General features: G+C 38.8%; 1 long non-coding RNA gene across 1 annotated transcript in view; it reads left to right on the forward strand.

Moving 5' to 3' along the window:
• Window positions 1–543: 543 nt before the first annotated feature.
• LOC133754837 (uncharacterized) overlaps window positions 544–15,488 on the forward strand; it is a 33,592-nt gene continuing 18,647 nt past the window's right edge. Inside the window, exon 1 of the long non-coding RNA XR_009865302.1 lies at window positions 544–620. This is a non-coding gene — a long non-coding RNA (uncharacterized LOC133754837). The remainder of the gene's footprint in view (window positions 621–15,488) is intronic.

Below are 15,488 nucleotides of genomic sequence, written 5' to 3' on the forward strand. Positions count from 1 at the left end.
CCAGTTGGATTTTTTTAAACATTTATTTTATTTATTTGAAAGGCAGAGTTACATAGAGGCAGAGGCAGAGAGAGAGAGGTCTTCCTTCCACTGGTTCAGTCCCCAGAATGGCTGCATTGGGCAGAGTAGGGCCAATCCAGAGCCAGGAGCCAGGAGCTTTCTTCTGGGTCTCCCATGCAGAGAGCAGGGGCCCCAGGACTTGGGCTATCTTGTATTGCTTTGCCAGACCATAGCAGAGAGATGGATTGGCAGTGGAGCAACCAGGACTCGAACTGGTGTCCATATGGGTTGCCAGCGCTCCAGACAGTGGCTTTACCTGCCACGCCACATCGCCAGCCCCCTCCAATTGAATTTTTATCCAAAAGCCTGAGCCCCAAACAAAGAGGGACATTTTCTTATATATCATTTTAGTTTTTTTCTCCCATTTTTGGTTACACAAATACATTTCATTGGATATTCTAATGTTACATACAATATTGTACATGCATACATAGTTGCTAATATTGTTTTTTCTACACAGATACTGAATTATATGCTGTATGGCAAGAGTTAACATCATCACTTTGTGCCAGCAAGAAGAATCCTAGTTACATTGCAATCAGATGTTGATCATTCCTAGGGTAAGACTTTTTTCTATTTGCACCTCAGGAAGGCCTCTACCAAATTCCTCCTTTTAATGCTTAGGCCCCCTCAGGGTCAGAGAGCTTCATCTTGGTCTAAGGCTTATATTTTCACAGCGTCATGACATGTGTAGCTTCTTTTTCTTTGGTCTATTTAGGTTTTCTGTCTTTATGAGTCAGTTTTGGTAGGTTTTATGTGCCCTGAAATCTATGCATTTCTTCTTGATTTTCCAATTTGCTGGCATATAGCTGTTTATAGTAATTCCTGATTATTCCTTTATTTCTGTGTTATCTGTTGTAACATCTCCTTTTTTATCTCTTATTTTATTCATTTATGTCTTTATTTCTTTTGTTAGTTGCACCAATGGTACATCGTTGTTTTTTTTTTCCTTTTTCAAAATTGGTGCTTCATTTCACTGATATTTTATAGCTTTTAAATTTTATTTATTCTCTAATTTTAATTCTTTCCTCCAACTAATTTTGGATTCGGTTTGTTCTTGTTTTTCTAGGTCCTTGAGATGCATTGTTAGATCATTTTTTGATAGCTTTCTAATTTCTTATGTGAGCACTAATTTCTACAGTTTTCTCTCTTAACACTGCTTTTGCTGTATCCCATAAGGTTTGACATGTGTATCATCATCTTCAGTTATTTCTAGAATTTTTTTGATTTTCCCTTTGATTTCTTCTATGACCCCATGTTCATTCAGGAGCATGTTCTTCAGTATCCATGTTGCTGTATATTTTCTAGAATTTTTTAGGTTGTCAAATTCCAGCTTCATTCCATTGTGATTAGAAAAGATAATGCTGTGATTTCAAATATTTTTGAATTTGTTGAGACTTACTTTATGTCCTATCATATAGTCTATCTTACACAAAGTTCCATTCACTGCTGAAAAGAATGTGTATTTTGCAGCTGTGATATGAAATGTTCTGTAGATATTAATTAGGTCCTTTTGGTCCATAGTTTAGATTATCTCTGTTCCTTTGTTGATTATTTTTAGTTGATCTGTGCAGTGATGAAAGTGGGGTGTTGAAATCCTCCAATCTCATTGTACTGAACTCTGTCTCTTTTTTTTATCTATTGATATCTGTTTTGAATAGCAAGATGCCTTGGCCTTGGGTAAATATATATATACTATAGTCACATGTTCCCTTAATCATTATAAATTGTCCTTCTCTGTCTCTGTTAAAAGTTTTTGTGTTCATGTGTATTTTTTCTGAAATTAAGATGGCTACACATACTCATTTTTGCTTTCCAGTAACATGGAATATCTTTTTACATCTTTTCTCTTTCAGTATGTGTGTATCTTTGTTGATGAGGTTTTTTTGTTGTTGGGCCTTTTTCTTTTATTCCTTTCAGTCATTCTGTATCTTTTAATTGGAGAATTTAAGGCACCTACATTCAAAGTTATTATTGGTAAGTAATGACAATTCTGGCATTTTCCCATAAATATTCCAGTTGTTTTCTTTGGATTTCTTTTATACTTTTACTTGGAGATTTTCTGCCTTCACATTCTTTCATAATGATGACTGTCATTCTCTATTTCTGTGTTGAGCACATCCTTTAGTATCTTTTGTAAGGCTGGTGGGATGTTGACAAGTTCTTTCTATTTCTATTTGTTTTGGAAGGTCTTTAATTCATCTTTATTTATAAATGAGAGCATCTCATGGTACAGTATTCTGGGTTGACAGCTTTTTTTTTTTTTCCTTTTGGGACATGACCTGTGTCTCTCCATTCTCTCCTAGTTTGTGCGTTTCTGATGAGAAATGAGCTGTTAGTCTAATTGAATATTCTTGGACAGTAATCTGGCATTACTCTTGTGCACATTTTAGAATCTTTTCTGTATGTTTTACTGTTGAAAGTTTGACTACAATGTGTTGTGGTGAAAATGCTTTCAGATCATGTATAGTAGGAATTTTATATGCTTCCTGTACTGGGTGTCTCTATCTTTCTCCACATTAGGTAAATTTTGTGCTAACATTTCACTGAATAGATCTTCTAATCCATTCTCTTTCCATGCTTTCAGGAACTCCAAAGACATGTATGTTTGGTTATTTGGTAATCTCCCATAAACCTCAAACTCTGTTTTCCATTTTTCTAATTTTTTTCTTCTTTTTTTGAGTCTATTTCCAAGGATTTGTCTTCTAGCTTTGATACTCTTTCTTCTGCCTCAAAAACTCTGTTTTAAGGCTTTCCACTATATTTTCTGTTTGATCTATTGAGTTTTTCGTATCTAGCATTTCAGTCTAATTCCCTTTTTTTAAGATTTATTTATTTATTTGAAAGTCAGAGTTACACAGAGAGAAAAGAAGAGGCAGAGAGAAAGAGAGAGAGAGAGAGAGAGGTCTTCCATCCGCTGGTTCATTCCCCAGTTGGCTGCAATGGCTAGAGCTGTGCAGATCCAAGGCCAGGAGCCAAGAGCTTCTTCTGGGTCTCGCACACAAGTACAGGTTCCCAAGAGCTTGGGCCATCTTCTACTGCTTTCCCAGGCTATAGCAGAGAGCTGGATCAGAAGTGGAGTAGCTGGGTCTTGAACTGGCACCCATAAAGGATGCTGTCACTGCAGGCAGTGGCATTACCCACTATACCACAGCACCAGCCCCCTGGTTCCTTTTCAGTATCTCTATCTGCTGGCAAATTTTTCATCCTTGTTGTGTTTGGATTTCTTTATCTCATGCATTTGGTTCTGAGTTTCTCAATAATCTATGATCATTCTTTTGAAATCATTTTCAGGGATTTCATCAGTCTCTTTGTCTTCACATTCTAATATTGAAAGGTTGTGTTCCTTTTGGGGAATCGTTGTCTTCCTTGTTCTTGTTTCTTATATTTCTGCATTTATTTTTAGGCATTGTGGAGAACAAATGAGGTTTTCTTGTCTGATGCCATTTATCTTTGAAATATGCCTCTGTGGCTTATTGAAGTATCTGTTTCTTCAGTGAATATGCAGGGTCATGTGCTTGGTGGGGCCAAGGATCTCCCATCAGTGCTTGAGGGTGTCAAGAGTTGATGGTGACACCCACGTCAGGCATGGTAGATCTCTTTTGTTAGCAGGGACAGTGTATCATCATGTCAGCTGGCGTGATCACAGCCTCACTTTCTCTTTGCCAAGGTGGTCAGTGACCAGGGCTAGCCTGCACTGGTTGCGCCCTGCATGCACACAGGCACATGGACCACATAGCGGATCTCTGCAGTCCTTGGTGTGAAAACAGAATACTCTCAATGACACACCTCAGGCACTCAAGGGACTGTGAGCCTCTGAAGCCAGACACATCAACTGCTGAGACTTGTAGCTACACCCCACACATGTCACACAACCACAGCATTCCCAAAATTACAGTATGTGGGGCTTCCACAGTCACATGGAGCAGGGGATCTGTCAGCTCTGCAAGCCTGGCCATCCATGGAGAGAGCACAGGCATTCCCAGAGCCAGCTTCCTGTTGGTGCTATGCCTTGGCAGTTTGAATCTGGGCTCCTGTGATAGGTTGTGGGAAGGGGAGCATCTCGCAGTCCTAAGTGGGTGCTCTACCCCCACCAACTCTCCAGGCCAAAGTCAAAGTCAGTGAGGAATAGATTTACCCCTTCAATAAAATCTTGTACTTGTGCACAAGTTATCACAGCATCCACTCATTTATTTATTTATTTTTAAGATTTGTTTTTTATTTATTTGAAAGAGAGTTACAGAGAGACCTAGAGACAGAGAGAGATGTCTTCTATCTGCTGGTTCACTCCCTATGTGGCTGCAACTTCAGGAGCTGCGCTGCTCCTAAGCTAGGAGCCAGGAGCTTCTTCTGGGTCTCCCACATGGGAACAGGGACCCAAGGACTTAGGTGATTTTCTGCTGCTATCCTAGGCCATAGCAGAGAGCTGGTTTGGAAGTGGAGCAACCGGAACCAGAATAGGCCAGGGCTTTAATCCACTGCTCCACAGCATTGGCCCCTCTACTCATATTTTTTTTTTTTTTGACAGGCAGAGTGGACAGTGAGAGAGAGCGACAGAGAGAAAGGTCTTCCTTTTGCCGTTGGTTCACTCTCCAATGGCCGCCACGGTTGGCACGCTGCGGCCGGTGCACTGCGCTGATCCGATGGCAGGAGCCAGGTGCTTATCCTGGTCTCCCATAGGGTGCAGGGCCCAAGCACTTGGGCCATCCTCCACTGCCTTCCCAGGCCATAGCAGAGAGCTGGCCTGGAAGAGGGGCAACTGGGATAGAATCCAGCGCCCCAACCGGGACTAGAACCTGGTGTGCCGGCGCCACAAGGCAGAGGATTAGCCTGTTAAGCCACGGCACCGGCCCACTAATAATTTCTTCTGCAACATCTAATTTGTCTTTATTAATACACATTGTACATTTCTTTTCAGACATAGTTTTCATCTCTAGAAAGTTATATGATGCCTTGTTTCTAATTTACCTACTGCCATTTAAGAGGTTCTGCTTATCTCCTTGAATGGAGTAAATAATTAAATTACTGTCTTTGTAATTTCTGAGTGATTTTCAAAGAGTTGATTTGTCTCCTTATTTTTAGCTATATTTGTATCTTTATATAAGAACATTATTTGTTGTTTTTTAAAAATATTTAATTTATTTGTTTGAAAACAGTTATAGAGAGAGAGGAGGACAGACAGAAAGAGAGATCTTCCGTCTACTTGCTTACTCCCCAGATGGCCACAACTGTCAGGACTGAGTCAGGCTGAAGCCAGAAGCCAGAGACCAGGAGCTTCTTCTGGGTCTCCCACATGCATCCAGGGGTCCAAGCATTTGAGTCATCTTTTGCTGCTTTCCCAGGTGCAGTAGCTAGAGTCTGGATTGGAAGTGGAGCATCAGCATCACAGGCAGTGGCTTAGCCCACTGTACCACACACTGGCCCTGGGAAATTACTCTTTCTGTGCTACAGATTTTACTATACTTATAAATGTTCTTGTGGTTCTCCTGTTTCAAAGTGTATTTGGGATACTTAGAATTAATTCGATCCTTTCAGATCTTGCTTTTAAGACTTGTTCAGTGATGCTAAATCAGTATTTTGGAACTATTTTCCCTCTCTGGTAGAGACCTTCTAACTATGCTAATCAAAGCCTCTTGAATTATTGGTTTTCTACTCTGGTTCTTGTCAACAGGAATTATTTCTCACCTTATCAAGCCTTGGCCACTGCTCTACCTTGCTATTTTCAGTGCTATATACCGCTGCCTGTGTTAGTTTCCTGAAACACACGGACTGATAACCCTTGACAGGGACCTTTTGCTGATCTCCAGAATTCAGTCTGCACTTTTTCCTCTGTCATTCTGTGTTGTGAGTTTTAGTTGACTTAGCTCCCCTGAGTCCTAACTCTACCTTCTAGTCAGAGAGACAACTGGAGTATGTCTGGGCCCCTCATTCTGGAATTGAGGCCAACTGTATGTCTTGCTTCATCTGTTTCCCGGATTACTTTCAGTGTCAGTGTACAATGATTTGAGAACTGTTGTTTACTGCATGTTGTCTGAAGTTCTTTCAGGTAGAAGAAATTCAGTTCCTGCTATTATCTCAATTGGAAGTGGACTAGATATGTTTTGAAAGAACATTCTTACAGATTTTTGAATTACTGTAAAAATTACAATATTTTTAATTAATTAATTTGAAAAATATAAATGTTTACAGGATTTATTAACATTGTAAAACTTGTATCTAAATATTCTTGATACTTATTCTAAAGGAAGAAAGACTATCTTCACAAGTAGCTATCTTTTCCCTGATCTTAAATCTCCAAGACCTGTGTACTATGATACTCTTTTTTAAAATTAATGTATTTACTTAATTTTCAAGTTGAACAAATTCAGTGTACATAATATATACAGACTTAGGTACATAGTTGTACTTCCCACTCTACCCTCCCTCCTGCACATACTGCCACCCTCCCTCCTCCTCCTTCTTTTTATTCTTTTAATTTTTACTGTGATCTACTTTTAACATTTTCAATTCTGAATGAAGTTGTCAGTGTTTGAAAGAAAACTAGAGAGGAATCAGAAGAGAAAGAGGGAGACCAAATGAAAGAAACTGAATTTTCTCTTTATCTACAATATTTTTAATTAATTAATTTGAAAGGTAGAGTGACAGAGACAGACAGAAAGATAGAGAGTGAGGGTGAGGATGAGAGAGATCTTTCATCCCCAATGCCGGGAAGAATCAGAACTGAGACAGGCTGAATCTGTGAGCCAGGAACTCCATCTGGGTCTCCCACATAGGTGGCAAGCAACCCAAGTACTTGGGCCACGATGTGCTGTCCCACATGAATATTTGCAGAAAACTAGATTGGAGGAAGAGGACCCAGGACATGAACTGATGTTTTGGTATAGGATGTGGGCATCCCAAGCAATGTCTTAATCTGCCACGGCCCTCTTTATCTACATTTTGTTTGCTGAATTATGAAAGGTACATATTATTGCAATGAAAATTTTAGAGTAATTTATTTAGAAGTCCTATTACCAGGCTAGGCCAGCACAGCAACTATTGATAAAGCCCATGCCCTTTAACAAGTGTAATTCTCATCTACAAAAAGATATTTCAGGGGCCAGCTCTGTGGCTTAATGGGCAAAGCTGCTGCCTGCAGTGCCGACATCCCATATGGGCTCTGATTCAAGTCCTGTCTGCTCCATTTCCAATCTAGCTCACAGCTATGGCCTAGGAAAGTAGTAGAGAGGTTCTTGGGCCCTTGCATCTGTGTGGGAGACCCAGAAGAAGCTCCTGGTTCCTGGCTTCAGATTGACCCAACTCCAGCCATTGTGGCCATTTGGGGAGTGAACCAGAGAATGGAAGACCTCTTTCTCTCTATTAAAAGAGATCCTTAAAAATAATAGAGATCAGGCATCCTGCAAACATGGGACAGAACATTGAGCCAGAGAAACAGTTTTTGGTTGCTTTAATGCTAGCTTATATTAACCTCAGGGACTTGTGGCTTGGGTAGACACAAGGTGATGACAAACTCTATTTTTAATGTTTACTAATGTATTTCATAGGTATAGTTCTAGAATATAACCATACTTCCCTCCCTCCATCCCTCAGTTCCTCCTCTTTCCATTCTTTCTTTTGTTCCTTTAATTTTTGCAATAACATTCTCAATTTACTTTATAATTACAGGCTCCATGCACTACTAACTATAATGTTCAACAAGTAAAAAGTAGAAAGACCAGTATTCCATAGGAACATATCAAGAGCTATAAACAATAATAAAATCATAATTTGTTAGTTTCACTCTTATACTCTTTTGTATTCTATATTAACTATTGCATATCAGAGAAAGCATGTGTTTGTTTTTTGTGACAGGCTTATTTCACTAAGTATAATGGTCTCTAGTTGTATCCATTTTAATGCAAAATGCAGTATTTCTTTATTATGACTGAGTAGTATTCCATAGTGTGCGTATACACACACACACACACACACACATATATATATACATATATATATGTATATATATACATATATACAGTCATCAGCTAATGGACATTTGGGTTGATTCCATATCTTGGCTATTGTGAACTGAGCTGCTATAAAAGGGGATCCAAATAATTCAGGCTGATTTCTTAGTATTTACTATCATTAATTTTACCTGAGTATTTACCAGATCAGTTAGGAAAATGAAAAACAATATATGGTTTCTGGCAAAAGAACTGCCATAGGTAGGGACAGATGGACTGTAAATTCAAAAAGCCTAGAGCCAGCATTGTAGTGTGTTAAGCTGTGGCCTGTGACACCAGCATCCCATATGGATACCAAGATACCAAGTAAAATCCTGGATGTTCCACTTGTGATCCAGCTCCCTGCTAATGGGCCTTGGAAGATTTCCCAAGTACTTGGACATTGCCACTCACATGGGACCCAGATGAAGCCCCTGGATCCTGGTTTTAGCCTGGTCCAGCCTTGGTCATTGTAGCCATTTGGGTAGTGAACCGTTGGATGGAAGATTTCTCCCTCTCTCTCTCTCAATCTGCCTTTCAGATAAATAAATCAATCTTTAAAATTAATGAAGCTTAACCTCTAGGCTTGTCCCTTGCCTTTGGCACCTTACAAGTCTCACCATGCTTGTCTCAGGTGGCACAGCATCAGTCACCTACTAGGGATCCCCTTGATACTCTGATCTTTGGATTGAGAGCAGGATGGTGGGTAGCCAGAATTATTTCCAAATTGCCCTGTGCCCTGGAATACAGATGCCATCATTGATTCCAAGAGAAGGATCTGAGACAGTCTGCTTTGCTCCTTGCCTGGAACACATACAATAACATAGGCTCTTAGTTTATCAATGGGTGGGTTGGGAAATTCCTTTGTTCAGGTGGATCAAAGAAAGAGGTTTCCCAAAGGCTTACATGGGCTGAACAGAGAAAAAAACGGTATGCGAGTTGCAGGTGTGGCAATACCAATAATTAATATAAAGCTGAAAGAAACTAAATCATCAATAATAAAAGCCAAATTTCCACCAACCTTTTTATAGGAGAATCTGATTATCTTTCTATATTATATTTAGAAAATGGCTTTACACAGTTGTTAACGTGAAAAGAAGATCAATAAATATGTAGCTAATATAAAGAAAAAAAGTATTGCAGATATCCATGAGACAGTTTCATAATAGTAATGCCATTTTCTGTATTTTATAATAACCATATTTACAGTATTTGCTTTTTCTCTTCACATTCAAAGTCAGTCTTAAATTTCTTACTTGATTTTCTATTTCTTTTCTTAATGGGCAATTTCCAATTTGTATGTTTTAATTCTCACAAAAGCTCTAACTTTGATCACAGACAAAACTTGCAGTAACTAAATACTAAAACTTCTCTGCATGTGTTTCTTCATCCTTTAAAATGAAGATGGGTAGGTGAGGTGATATCTAAGATTTTTTTTAAATGTTAAAATATGTAAGAAAAAAGAAAAAAAATATTAAAATATGTAATTATCAGCATTAGATTAATTTACCACATGATAGAGTGTTTAATAGGTAAGAGAGACAAAGCTGATATATAGAATCTGAATAAAATGATTCAGAAATGAAGATAGAAGATAAAACATTAATGATTACATAATAGATATCCAGAAATTACATCTTTTTAATATATTAAAATTGGATGTGGCCATGTATGTGTTATATAAAGTAATTTTAGGTCTAAACCTCACTGGTACTCTTTTTACAGGAATTTCAGTTATATTATGTGATTACTCATAATCCTCAATTACATAGCTTTTTTTTTTTAAAAAAGGACATTTTTAAAAAAGATTTATTTTATTTTTTTGAAAGACAAAGTTACTGACAGAGGTAGACAGAGAGAGAGGTCTTCCATCCCCTGGTTCACTCCCCAGATGGCTGTCAACTGGAGCTGCACCAATCTGAATCAGGAGCCAGGAGCTTCTTCTGGGACTCCCAAGTGGGTACAGGGGCCCAAGGACTTGGGCCATCTTCTACTGCTATCCTGGGCCATAGCAACACTCTGCTGGATTGGAATAAGAGCAGCTGGGACTAGAACCGCCACCCAAATGGGATGCCAGTGCTTCAGGCCAGGGCTTTAACCGGCTGTGCCACAGTGCCAGCCCAATTACATAGCTTTTAAAAGACATTGACTCTTTTGAAAAATATTTGTAATTTTGGTTAGGTCTTAAATAAAACTGTTATTAGATAAACACATTAAACTGGTATTAGATAAACTGTTTCAATAGTATCATTTTCAGAATTTTAAATGTTTTGGTCACTAGTGCAAGAGAGCACAGAGGTGGAGCATAGGCTTGATTAGAGTTGGTGATCTAGTGTGTCCAGGCTGCCATAACAAAATACCACAGACTGGGCAACTTAAACATGGAAATTTATGTCACAGCAGTGAAGGTCTGATTAAGATGCCTATAGATTTGGTGTCTGCTGAGGGCCTGCTTTCTGATTCATAGATGATGTTCTTGCCATTACATGGTAGAAGGGGTGAACAAAAGCTCTAGGGCCTCTTTTCTAAGGACACTAATGCTATTCATGAGGTTCTGCCCTCATAACTTAATCATTTCTGAAAGTCTCGATTCCTAAGATCATCTCTTTTGAGTTTTTTCTTTAATATTTTAGTTATTTATTTGAGAGGTAGTTACAGATAGTGAGAAGGAGAGACAGAGAGAAAGTTCTTCCTTCCATTTTTTCACTCCCTAAATGCCCACAACGGCCAGAGCTACACCAATCCGAAGCCAGGAGCCAGGTGCTTCTTGCCCGTTTTCAATGCAGATGCAGGAGCTCAAACACTTGGGCCATCTTTTACTGTTTTACTAGGGCACAGCAGAGAGCTGGATTGAAGAGGAGCAGCTGGGACTAGAACCAGCACCCATATGGGATGCTGGCGCCACAGGCAGAGGATTAACCTACTGTGCCACAGTGCCTCCCTGGAGTTTGGGTTTTAACATGGACAATCACTGTTGGGCAAATCCTGAATCCTATTGTGTGCCCACACTGTGCTGAGTGCCAGCCAAATAAAGAAACATAAGAGACAGATCTTGTCTTCTAGTCTAGTAGAGGAGATGGTCATTTGTTGTGAAAATATGATATTCTGATGTCTGCAAAAACTGAAGAAAAAATAAACAAAAAGATAATTGAGTAGTATAAGAATAATTTAAATAATGACATAAATTTATAAAACAAATATACACATTTAAGGAAGTATAGTCTTATTGTGATAGACTACAAGGGAGCTATCGGTCAATGTTTAAAATAAAAAGGCCAACCAAATGCAACAGAGATGGAGATTTTTGTCAGCACTGGAGTGGAGGATTAAATAGGATACAGAGTCAGATAATACAGAAGAGCTGAACATGGCAGCAGGAGAAAATGGAATATCTTGAGTGTTCTCTCGTGTCATTACTTGACTAATAATACAAAATAACATCTTATACATGGTATTATCATCATGTTTCAAAGAAGCAAGTCCCATATCTTCTAGACATCATGCACAGATCTGTCACTTTACTTTTAGCTCCTTCTCTGATCCATGGATATGGCTGAAAGAGAGCCTCATTTAAAACAATTCATTTGAAAGAGAGTTAGAGTTAGAGTTTTAGAGTTAGAGTTAGAGTTAGTTAGAGTTAGAGAGTTGGAGTTGGAGTTGGAGTTAAAAAGAGAGGGAGAGAGAGACATATCTTGTACCTGCTGTTTCACTCACCAGATGGCTGCAATGGCCAGGGCTGGGCTAGGCTGAAGCCAGAATCCAGGAACTTTTTCCGGGTTTCCCACATGGGTGACAGGGGCCCAAGTACTTGAGCCATCTTGTGCTGCTTTTCTGAGGCCATTAGAAGGGAGCTAGATTGGAAATGCCCGTATGGGATGCCAGCCCCAAGATCCTCATTATTAAAGGAAGAAATTAAATGCCTTTAAGGGTAGCCATTCATACCTATATTCTTTACTAGAAGCTAGTACCTTCCTGTTAAAAGCAGCTTTTGTAACTTTAATCCCATAGAGATTCCTAGATGAAGTGTTTGACCTTGATCCAAGAGAGTCTGCTAGGGCATGGACCTGTCTGCCTGGGAGCACTAGGTCATCCCATCCTCATCTGTTCTTTAGTGAGCCCATTGACGGGAAACTCTAATAAAAATGTTTTCTCATTTATCGCAATTATCTATTCTTATAGATGGAATTATCTTATTCTTATCTATTCTTATCTTATGCAATTGACAAGGAAGTGCAAGTGATGAGAACATGTAATTAATAAAATGAAAAATATATTGTATGTAGTTCATGAAACAACCAAGTTTATATGTTCATTAGCTGAAAATTAACTTAAGAGAAATCTGGTATATTGGTAAACAGTTAAAGATTTTGAAAACTGAAGTTGTTAAAAGTTCTATCACAAGACCACATATATGCCACAGTCTGACACAGTAGAGCAATCCATGTGTGAATCTATATGGTTGTACCATATATCTAAGACACCATTACTAAGATAACAGATGTTGGAGTCAAAGACTGTAGAAGACATCACCAAATCTGATTTATACTTCTATTGTCACACAAACATGACAAAAGTGACACTTTTTCAAAAGCTACAGATGCTTTAATTTGTTTTAAAATCATGAAACAATGAACTATAAACCTGTGAGGGAACTGATAGGTCTCTGAATCAGATGTGTAATTGACATGACTGATTATTCTTTACATATAAGGGTTATTAAAGTTTCTACATCAAGGAGTACTTGCATGGATGGCTCATGCTTTACTTGCAGCACTGTTCAAGCACATTGTACCCAATAATTCAAGATTTGATTTAACAAAGTAGCTGAAATGAGAGCAACAGTGCTATTTCACAAGGAGGACATATTTCTAATCTTCCAGAGTTTATTAAAATAAAATTAATATGTTTTATTTTAGTTTTATTTTGAGTAATTGAAAATGAATCCCAATTATAAACTTGTTAGGGGTAAAGATTTTCCCACAGAACTGAACATATCCCTTATGTAAAACTGTGACTATGAAAAAACCTATATCTACAAAATTAACCTTATAAAATTTAACCAGTATAAAACTATGTATGTACCCAAATACTTACATTACCAATGAAATTCTCAGCATATTATGTTGCTTGTTAGTTCACAAAATGGTTGCTATATTTATGTTTTTTAATACTGTTCTAATTTTAAAAACCACTGTCAGTTAAGCGGGGGGGCAGAGCCAAGATGGCGGATAGTGAGGACGTGTGCCTTAGTTTGGGAAAATAAACTTTCATAAAAGTGGAATTACTGTAGCCTCAGGAAAAGACTCAAGAAAAAAAACTGCAGAGGAAACGCTTCCGGATTTTGTGGATGAGACACAGAGGACTTACAGGGAACCCACCGAGTGGAAAACCAACCGAGACGAGCCGAGCGGCAGTGGCGGGAGAGGAGCCAGAGCCACAGAATCTCGCCAGCGCGGGAACGGAGGAGGGTAAGACCTGAGAAGTCTGAGACATTGGGGGGAGGGGGAACAGAGGCCTCTCCCTTCACTCACCAAGCAAAACAAAGAGCACCGCGATTTTACATATGTAAAGCTCAGCCAAACTCAGTATCTTTAGTGAAACTGGAGAACACATTGAGGGCTGCATAAACTCTGTGTATGGTCCCAGGGGTAGATCAAACGAATACTCACAGAGGCCAGATTTCAACTACCCTCATCTCCACTCCCAACTGAGTCAAAAAAAAAAAAAAAAAAAAGAGAGAGAGAGAGAGAGCGTCCCAGCAAGGAGCAAGTAATCTGGGAGAGTCGCTCTTTACACAGCCTTAAACCTCAAGAAACAAGAAAAGCTCTCTGGCCACACCCATCACAGCCCCTAAGGCTCCAACAAAACAGACAGCTCATTTAGAGGCATAGTATAACGAGAGAAAAAAACAAAAACAAAAACACCACAAATTATCTCTAACATGCCAAGCAAGAAACATAGAAGCGGAGGTACCAAGAACAAGGAAGGCACTATGACGCCCCCAAGTGAACAAGACACGCCAATGCAAGATTATGAAGATGAAGACATAGAGCAAATGCAAGAAGCAGATTTCAAAAAATTCATAAGAACATTAAGAAGTTCTCAAAAACAAATTCTTGAACTACAGAAATCCTTAATGGACAAGATAGAAAATCTCTCCCGTGAAAATGAAATATTAAGGAGGAATCAAAATGAAATGAAAAAACTAGTGGAACAGGAAACTGCGATAATGACAAAAAACCTCAATGAAATGAAGAACTCAATAGATCAAATGGCAAACACATTAGAGAGCCTTAAAAACAGAATGGGTGAAGCAGAAGAGAGAATATTGGAATTAGAAGACAGAGAACAGGAAATGAAACAGTCAAATCAAAGAAAAGAAGAAGAAATCAGAAATCTAAAAAATACTGTCAGAAATCTACAGGATACTATTAAAAAACCCAACATTCGGGTTCTAGGAGTTCCTGAAGGCATGGAGAGGGAGAAAGGATTAGAAGGCCTTTTTAGTGAAATACTAGCAGAAAATTTCCCAGGTTTGGAGAAGGACAGAGACATCCTAGTACAGGAAGCACAGAGAACCCCTAATAAACATGATCAAAAGAGATCCTCACCACGACACGTCGTAATCAAACTCACCACAGTGAAACACAAAGAAAAGATCCTAAAATGTGCAAGAGAGAAACGCCAGATTACTCTCAGAGGATCTCCAATTAGACTTACAGCTGATTTCTCATCAGAAACCCTACAAGCCAGGAGAGAATGGCGAGATATAGCCCAGGTACTAAGAGAGAAAAACTGCCAGCCCAGAATACTATATCTTGCAAAGCTCTCATTTGTGAATGAAGGTGAAATTAAGACCTTTCACAGCAAACAGAAATTGAAAGAATTTGTCGCCACTCGTCCAGCCCTGCAAAAGATGCTTAAAGATGTGTTACATACAGAAACACAGAAACACGGTCACCAATATGAAAGAAGGTAAAGGAAGGAAACCTCAGAGCAAAAGATCACAGGAATCTCAAACCAGATATTAGAAAATATCTTTGGCAAATGGCAGGGCAAAGTTACTCCTTCTCAATAGTCACATTGAATGTTAATGGCTTGAACTGTCCAGTTAAAAGACACCGATTGGCTGATTGGGTTAAGGAACAAAACCCATCCTTTTGCTGCTTACAAGAAACCCATCTATCCAACAATGATCCATACAAGCTGAGAGTGAAAGGCTGGAAAAAGATATACCACGCCAACAGAAATGAAAAGAGAGCGGGCGTAGCCATCTTAATATCGGACAACATAAACTTTACCACAAAAACTGTTAGGAGAGACAAAGAGGGGCACTATATAATGATTAAGGGATCCATTCAACAGGAAGATATAACGATTATCAACGTATATGCACCTAATTACAGGGCACCAGCTTATTTAAAAGACTTGTTAAGGGACTTA

The sequence above is a fragment of the Lepus europaeus genome, unplaced genomic scaffold (genome assembly GCF_033115175.1).
Source record: "Lepus europaeus isolate LE1 unplaced genomic scaffold, mLepTim1.pri SCAFFOLD_29, whole genome shotgun sequence".
NCBI classification, from domain to species: Eukaryota; Metazoa; Chordata; class Mammalia; order Lagomorpha; family Leporidae; genus Lepus; species Lepus europaeus.